Raw genomic sequence first — 7,552 nt, 5'->3', positions numbered from 1 at the left:
AACTGTTTGAAGCTGGTGTACAAAAGTAAAAGATGCAAGAACGAAACTTAAGAACGGGGAGCATATAAATAGTGCACATAGAACAGATGTACCGCTTCTTAGACTTGCTTTCAATGAGAATGACAGATCTATAACACACATCTCTATGGGAATTTGGCCAGGTTGCCCAAAAAGTTACATACAGTATTGTGGCTTTAATAGGACTAAATCAAATCAACTTAGGTTTTTGGTTGAGATGGAGACGTGAATTCAACATATGAATTATTAACTTGATGATTACATTTTAAATCAACCAAACCTTGAAACCATAGGCCTATATTTTTTAAATATTTTTTGTTGAACCCTGGGTTGAATAGAAACAATAGATGTTGATGACTTCACAAAATGATGCTACAGTATATAGGCCTAAATAGTTTCATTGATGATATATTATAACTATGGTCCCATTTCATTTGCTCTGTTTAACCTACCCTTTGGAATGACTTCGATAGCAACAGTGAGTCTATTTAGTTATTAAGAGATGCCTCAATAATCATTCTCACAATAGCAAATTGGTAGTAGTCAATGACTAATATCAAAGCAGGGCTTGGTTAAAACCCTGGATGGGAGACCAAAGGGATAGCTGTAGATAGATCAACTCTCCAGTAGGAGGTGCTGTCCAGCCTATTGTATTTTTTTTCTGATAGTGGATATATAATGTTGAAGATCTTAAGTTGTTTCAAAGGTACAAATTCCACATATTTTATACAACGTTTGTCTATGTTGAAAATTGGTTACCAAGATGACATAATACATTTCACCCTCAAAACAACAGTTTTGTTGGTTACTTTTGCAAATCCAATGTGTTTTTCACAGTATGTTGACAAATTATGTTTAAACAACGTTAATTCAACCAGTTTCAGCCTTGGGTTCATCAACCGAGCATCAACCGAGAGATACTTCCGACAGAGATGACCGCTTCGCTTTCCTGGGAAACTATGCAATATTTTTTTTTTACGTGTTATTTCTTACATTGGTACCCCAGGTAATCTTAGGTTTCATTACATACAGTCGGGAGGAACTACGGAATATAAGAGCAACGTCAACTCACCATCATTACAACCAGGAATATGACTCTCCCGAAACGGGATCCTGTGTTTTGCCTTCCACCCAGGACAATGGATCGGATCCCAGCCGGCGAACCTAAACAACGTCGCCGTAAAAGGGGCAAACGAAGCGTACTTCTGGTCAGGCTCCGGAGACGGGCACATCGCGCACCACTCCCTAGGATACTACTCACCAATGTCCAGTCTCTTGACAACAAGGTTGATGAAATCCGAGCAAGGGTAGCATTCCAGAGAGACATCAGAGACTGTAACGTTCTTTGCTTCACGGAAACATGTCTCACTCGAGAGACGCTATCGGAGTCGGTGCAGCCAGCTGGTTTCTTCACGCATCGCGCCAACAGAAACAAGCATCTTTCTGGTAAGAAGAGGGGTGGGGGGGTATGCCTTATGATTAACGAGATGTGGTGTGATCACAACAACATACAGGAACTCAAGTTCTTCTGTTCACCTGACTTAGAATTCATCACAATCAAATGTCGACTGCATTATCTCCAAGGGAATTATTTTCGATTATAATCACAGCCGTATATATTTTCCCCCAAGCAGACATATCGATGGCCCTGAACGAACTTTATTTGACTCTATGTAAACTGGAAACCACATATCCCGAGGCTGCATTCATTGTAGCTGGGGATTTTAACAAGGCTAATCTGAAAACAAGACCCTCTAAATTCTATCAGCATATCAATTGTGCAACCAGGGCTGGTAAAACCCTGGATCATTGTTATTCTAAATTCCACGGCGCATATAAGGCCCTGCCCCGCCCTCCTTTCGGAAAAGCTGACCACGACTACATTTTGTTGCTTCCAACCTACAGACAGAAACTAAAACAAGAAGCTCCCACGCTCAGGTCTGTTCAACGCTGGTCCGACCAATCTGATTCCACGCTTCAAGACTGCTTCGATCACATGGATTGGGATATGTTCCTCATTGCGTCCAACAACAACATTGACGAATACGCTGATTCGGTGAGCGAGTTCATTATAAAGTGCATCGGCGATGTCGTACCCACAGCAATTATTAAAACATTCCCAAACCAGAAACCATAGATTGATGGCAGTATTCGCGCAAAACTGAAAGCGCGAACCACTGCTTTTAACCTGGGCAAGGTGACCGGAAACATGATCGAATACAACAGTGTAGCTATTCCCTCCGCAAGGCAATCAAACAAGCTAAGCGTCAGTATAGAGACAAAGTAGAGTGGCAATTCAACGGCTCAGACACAAGAGGTATGTGGCAGGGTCTACAGTCAATCACGTATTACAAAAAGAAAACCAGCCCCGTCACAGACCAGGATGTCTTGCTCCCAGACAGACTAAATAACTTCTTTGCTCGCTTTGAGGTCAATACAGTGCCACTGACACGGCCCGCTACCAAAACCTGCGGACTCTCCTTCACTGCAGCCGACGTGAGTAAAACATTTAAACATGCTAACTCTCGCAAGGCTGCAGGCCCAGACAGCATCCCCAGGCGCATCCTCAGAGCATACGCAGACCAGCTGGCTGGTGTGTTTACGGACATATTCAATCAATCCTTATCCCAGTCTGCTGTTCCCACATGCTTCAAGAGGGTCACCATTGCTCCTGTTCCCAAGAAAGCTAAGGTAACTGAGCTAAACGACTACCGCCCCATAGCACTCACTTCTGTCATCATGAAGTGCTTTGAGAGACTAGTCAAGGACCATATCACCTCCACCCTACCTGACACCCTAGACCCACTCCAATTTTCTTACCGCCCCAATAGGTCCACAGACGACGCAATCGCAACCACACTGCACACTGCCCTAACCCATCTGTACAAGAGGAATACCTATGTGAGAATGCTGTTCATCGACTACAGCTCAGCATTTAACACGAGTGGCTGCTGCCAACATACTGACTCAACTCCAGCTCACTTTAAAAATGGAAATTGATGGAAAAAATGTATCACAAGCCACTTTAAACAATGCCTCTTAATATAATGTTTACATAGCCTACATTACTCATCTCATATGTATATGTATATACTGTACTCTATATCATCTACTGCATCTTGCCATCTTTATGTAATACATATATCACTAGCCACTTTAAACTATGCCACTTTTATCTTTACATACCCTACATTACTCATCTCATATGTATATACTGTACTCGATACCATCTACTGCATCTTGCCTATGCCGTTCTGTACCATCACTCATTCATATATCTTTATGTACATATTCTTTATCCCTTTACACTTGTGTGTATAAGGTAGTAGTTGTGGAATTGTTAGGTTAGATTACTCGTTGGTTATTACTGCATTGTTGGATCTAGAAGCACAAGCATTTCGCTACACTCGCATTAACATCTGCAAACCATGTGTATGTGACAAATAAAATTTGATTTGGTATGGTATTGGTTGAGGGACCTGTGGACCTATGGACCTGATGTAGCCTAGAGTGGCTACTTCAGAGTGGTGCAGCGGTCTAATGCACTGCATCTCAGTGCAAGAGGCGTCACTGGTTCAAATCCAGGCTGTAATACATCCGGCTGCGATTGGGAGTCCCATAGAGCGGCGCACAATTGGCCCAGCATTGTCCGGTTTTGGCCGCTGTAGGCCGTCATTGCAAATAAGAATTTGTCCTTAACTGACTTGCCTAGTTAAATAAAGGTAATATATATATATATTAAAATAAAAGCCTATGCCCTCAGCTACCTAGCCTATAAAAATAAAACAAATAGCTTATTCACCAACACATCAAAACAAATTTAGCCTACATACCCAGTTGTCTTCATATCTTCAAACAGTGTTGGTGTGATAAGTAGCCTGTTATTAGCATGTTATTACATAGCTTTAGTCCGCTATGAAGTAGGACCGGCCAGTATCCAGCTATTCAACACACAAGTAAATAGAAACTCAATGAACATACATTTTGCTATATTTCAGGAGTAACTCTTATTCCTATGGAATTTATTATTGTATGTATCAATTAATAACTTGATATGTGTCAGCCACCTTTCAGCCGTTTACGTCAGTCTTAGACAGGAAATGCCCTCAATTCTGTCCAGGGCTGTGTTAAATCAAATCAAATGTTATTTGTCACATGCTTTGTACACAACAGGTGTAGACTAACAGTGAAATGCTTACTTATAGGCCCTTCCCAACAATGCAGAGAGAAATACAATAGTGAAATAATAGAAAAGATAAACACCTTTTATAATAAAAGTAATTATAAATACACGTGAGTAACAACAACTTGGCTATGTACGTGGGTTACCAGTACCGAGTCGATGTGCAGAGGTACGAGGTTATTGAGTTAGATATGTACATACAGTATAACTAAGAGTGAAGTGACATATAGTAAACAGTAGCAGCAGCGTATGTGATGAGTCAAAAAAAGTGTGTGCAAAAAGGTCAATGCGGTTAGCTATTTGGTTAACTATTTAATTACCTATTGAGCAGTCTTATGGCTTGGGGGTAGAATCTGTTCAGGGTCCTGTTGGTTCCAGACTTGGAGCATCGGTCCTGCTTGCCGTGCGGTAGCAGAGACAACAGTCTATGACTTGGGTGGATGGAGTCTTTGACAATGTTTAGAGCCTTCCTCTAGAGGTCCTGGATAGCAAGGTGCTCGGCCACAGTGATCTACTGGGCTGTACGTACTACCCTCTAAAGTGGGTAGTGCGGTCGGATGCCAAACCTTTGCCATACTAAGCGGAGATGCAGCACATCAAGATGCTCTCAATGGTGCAGCTATATCATTTTTTGAGGATCTGAGGGTCCATGCAAAATCTCTGCAGCCTTCACGACTGTGTGTGTGTGTGTGTGTGTGTGTGTGTGTGTGTGTGTGTGTGTGTGTGTGTGTGTGTGTGTGTGTGTGTGTGTGTGTGTGTGTGTGTGTGTGTGTGTGTGTGTGTGTGTGTGTGTGTGTGTGTGTGACCCATGTAATTCCTTAGAGATGTGAACACCGAGGAACTTGAAGCTCTCGACCCACTCCACTACAGCCCCGTCAATGTAAATAGGGGCTCTCCGTTTCCTGTAGTCCACAATCAGCTCTTTTGTCTTACTGATGTTGAGAGAGAGGTAGTTGTCCTGGCACCACACTGCCAGGTCTCTGGCCTCCCTATAGGCTGTCTCATCGTCGTCTGTGATCAGGCCTACCACTGTTGTGTCATCTGCAAACTGTATTGACATGTTAGTCTACCAGGGGTGGACTGGATATCTGGCATTTTGGACAAATGCCAGATGGGCTGGTCCACGATTAAAACAACAATGATACATATGTACTTGGGAATTCAAAAATGGATTTAAATACATTACACAACACTATTCAGTGTACTTTATGCTGTATTGATCATACAGATGGATCAGTGACTTCACTTGGACTCTGAGCCACTTGGTATTGACAGGTCCCAAGACTGATTAGGGCTGCAGCAAGTTCAAGTCACCACTGTAGCTCATTTGAAGGAGAGAAAAAGGCCTGAGCCTTACAATCAATGTGTGGGAGTGAATCTGACACAAATATATTCCTTATACATTCGGCCTGGTCCCTGAAGATGTCTAGTGTTGTCCTCTGTGGGTAACGGCCGCTAACGGAGGTGCATTATACTCAGAGGAACCTTCAACTGTCATTATCCAAGGAGGTGAAGCGAAGTTGTTTGTGATAGGAATGTAGGAGTTTATTTGGTGCAAAAAGGAAAATAAATTGAGAATGTAAATACAGTTGAAGTCAGAAGTTTACATACACTTATGTTTGAGTCATTAAAACTCGTTTTTCAACCACTCCACAAATTTCATGTGAACAAAATATAGTTTTGGCAAGTTAGGACAAGTTAGGACATCTACTTGTGCATGACACAAGTCATTTTTCCAACAATTGTTTACAAACAGAGTATTTCACTTATAATTCACTGTATCACAATTCCAGTGGGTCAGAAGTTTACATACACTAAGTTGACTGCCTTTAAACAGCTTGGGAAATTCCAGAAAATTATGTCATGACTTTATAAGCTTCTGATAGGCTAATTGACATAATTTGAGTCAATTGGAGTTGTACCTGTGGATGTATTTCAAAGCCTACCTTCAAACTCAGTGCCTCTTTACTTGACATCATGGGAAAATCAAAAGAAATCAGCCAAGACCTCAGAAAAGAAATTGTAGACCTCCACAAGTCTGGTTCATCCTTGGTACCAATTTCCAAACGCCTGAAGGTACCACGTTCATTTGTACAAACAATAGTATGCAAGTATAAACACCATGGGACCATGCAGCTGTCATACCGCTCAGGAAGGAGATGCGTTCTGTCTCCTAGAATTGAACGTACTTTGGTGCGAAAAGTGCAAATCAATCCAGAACAACAACAAAAAACCTTGTGAAGATGCTGGAGGAAACAGATACAAAAGTATCTATATCCATAGTAAAACGAGTCCTATATCGACATAACCTGAAAGTCCGCTCAGCAAGGAAGAAGCCACTGCTCCAAAACCGCCATAAAAAAGCCAGACTACAGTTTGCAACTGCACATGGTGACAAAGATCGTACTTTTTGGAGAAATGTCCTCTGGTCTGATGAAACAAAAATAGAACTGTTTGGCAATAATGACCATCGTTATGTTTGGAGGAAAAAGGGGGTGGCATGCAAGCCGAAGAACCGCGAAGCACGGGGGTGGCAGCATCATGTTGTGGAGGTGATTTTCTGCATGAGGGACTGGTGCACTTCACAGAATAGATGGCATCACAAGGAAAGAAAATTATATGGATATATTGAAGCAACATCTCAAGACATCAGTTAAAGTTAAAGCTTGGTCGCAACTGGGTCTCCCAAATGGACAATGACCCCAAGCATACTTCCAAAGTTGTGGCAAAATAGCTTAAGGACAACAAAGTCAAGGTATTGGAGTGGCCATCACAAAGCCCTGACCTCAATCCTATAGAAAATGTGTGGACAGAACTGAAAAGGCGTGTGCGAGCAAGGAGGCCTACAAACCTGACTCAGTTACACCAGCTCTGTCAGGAGGAATGGGCCAAAATTTACCCCACTTATTGTGGGAAGCTTGTTGAAGGCTACCCAAAACGTTTGACCCAAGTTAAACAATTTAAAGGCAATGCTACCAAATACTAATTGAGTGTATGTAAACTGCTGACCCACTGTGAATGTGATGAAAGAAATACAAGATGAAATAAATCATTCTCTCTACTATTTTTCTGACATTTCACTTTCTTAAAATAAAGTGCTGATCCTGACCTAAGACAGGGAAGTTTTACTAGGATTAAATGTCAGGAATTGCGAAAAACTGAGTTTACATGTATTTGGCTAAGGTGTATGTAAACTTCCAACTTCCAGTGGCGGTTCTAGACCATTTCAATTGGGGGGGAGGGGGCCAAGCTGGGGCCAGTTGTACTGTTAGAGGGGCCAGTTACATTAGATGTCATTGTTGTCATTGTTTTCTTCACTGCATTGCAGGCATTAGCAGGCAAAAGACCATG

The sequence above is a fragment of the Oncorhynchus kisutch genome, linkage group LG20 (assembly GCF_002021735.2).
Source record: "Oncorhynchus kisutch isolate 150728-3 linkage group LG20, Okis_V2, whole genome shotgun sequence".
Classification (NCBI taxonomy): Eukaryota; Metazoa; Chordata; class Actinopteri; order Salmoniformes; family Salmonidae; genus Oncorhynchus; species Oncorhynchus kisutch.
The sequence above is the reverse complement of the archived record's forward strand: the minus strand, read 5'-3'. Positions refer to the sequence as shown.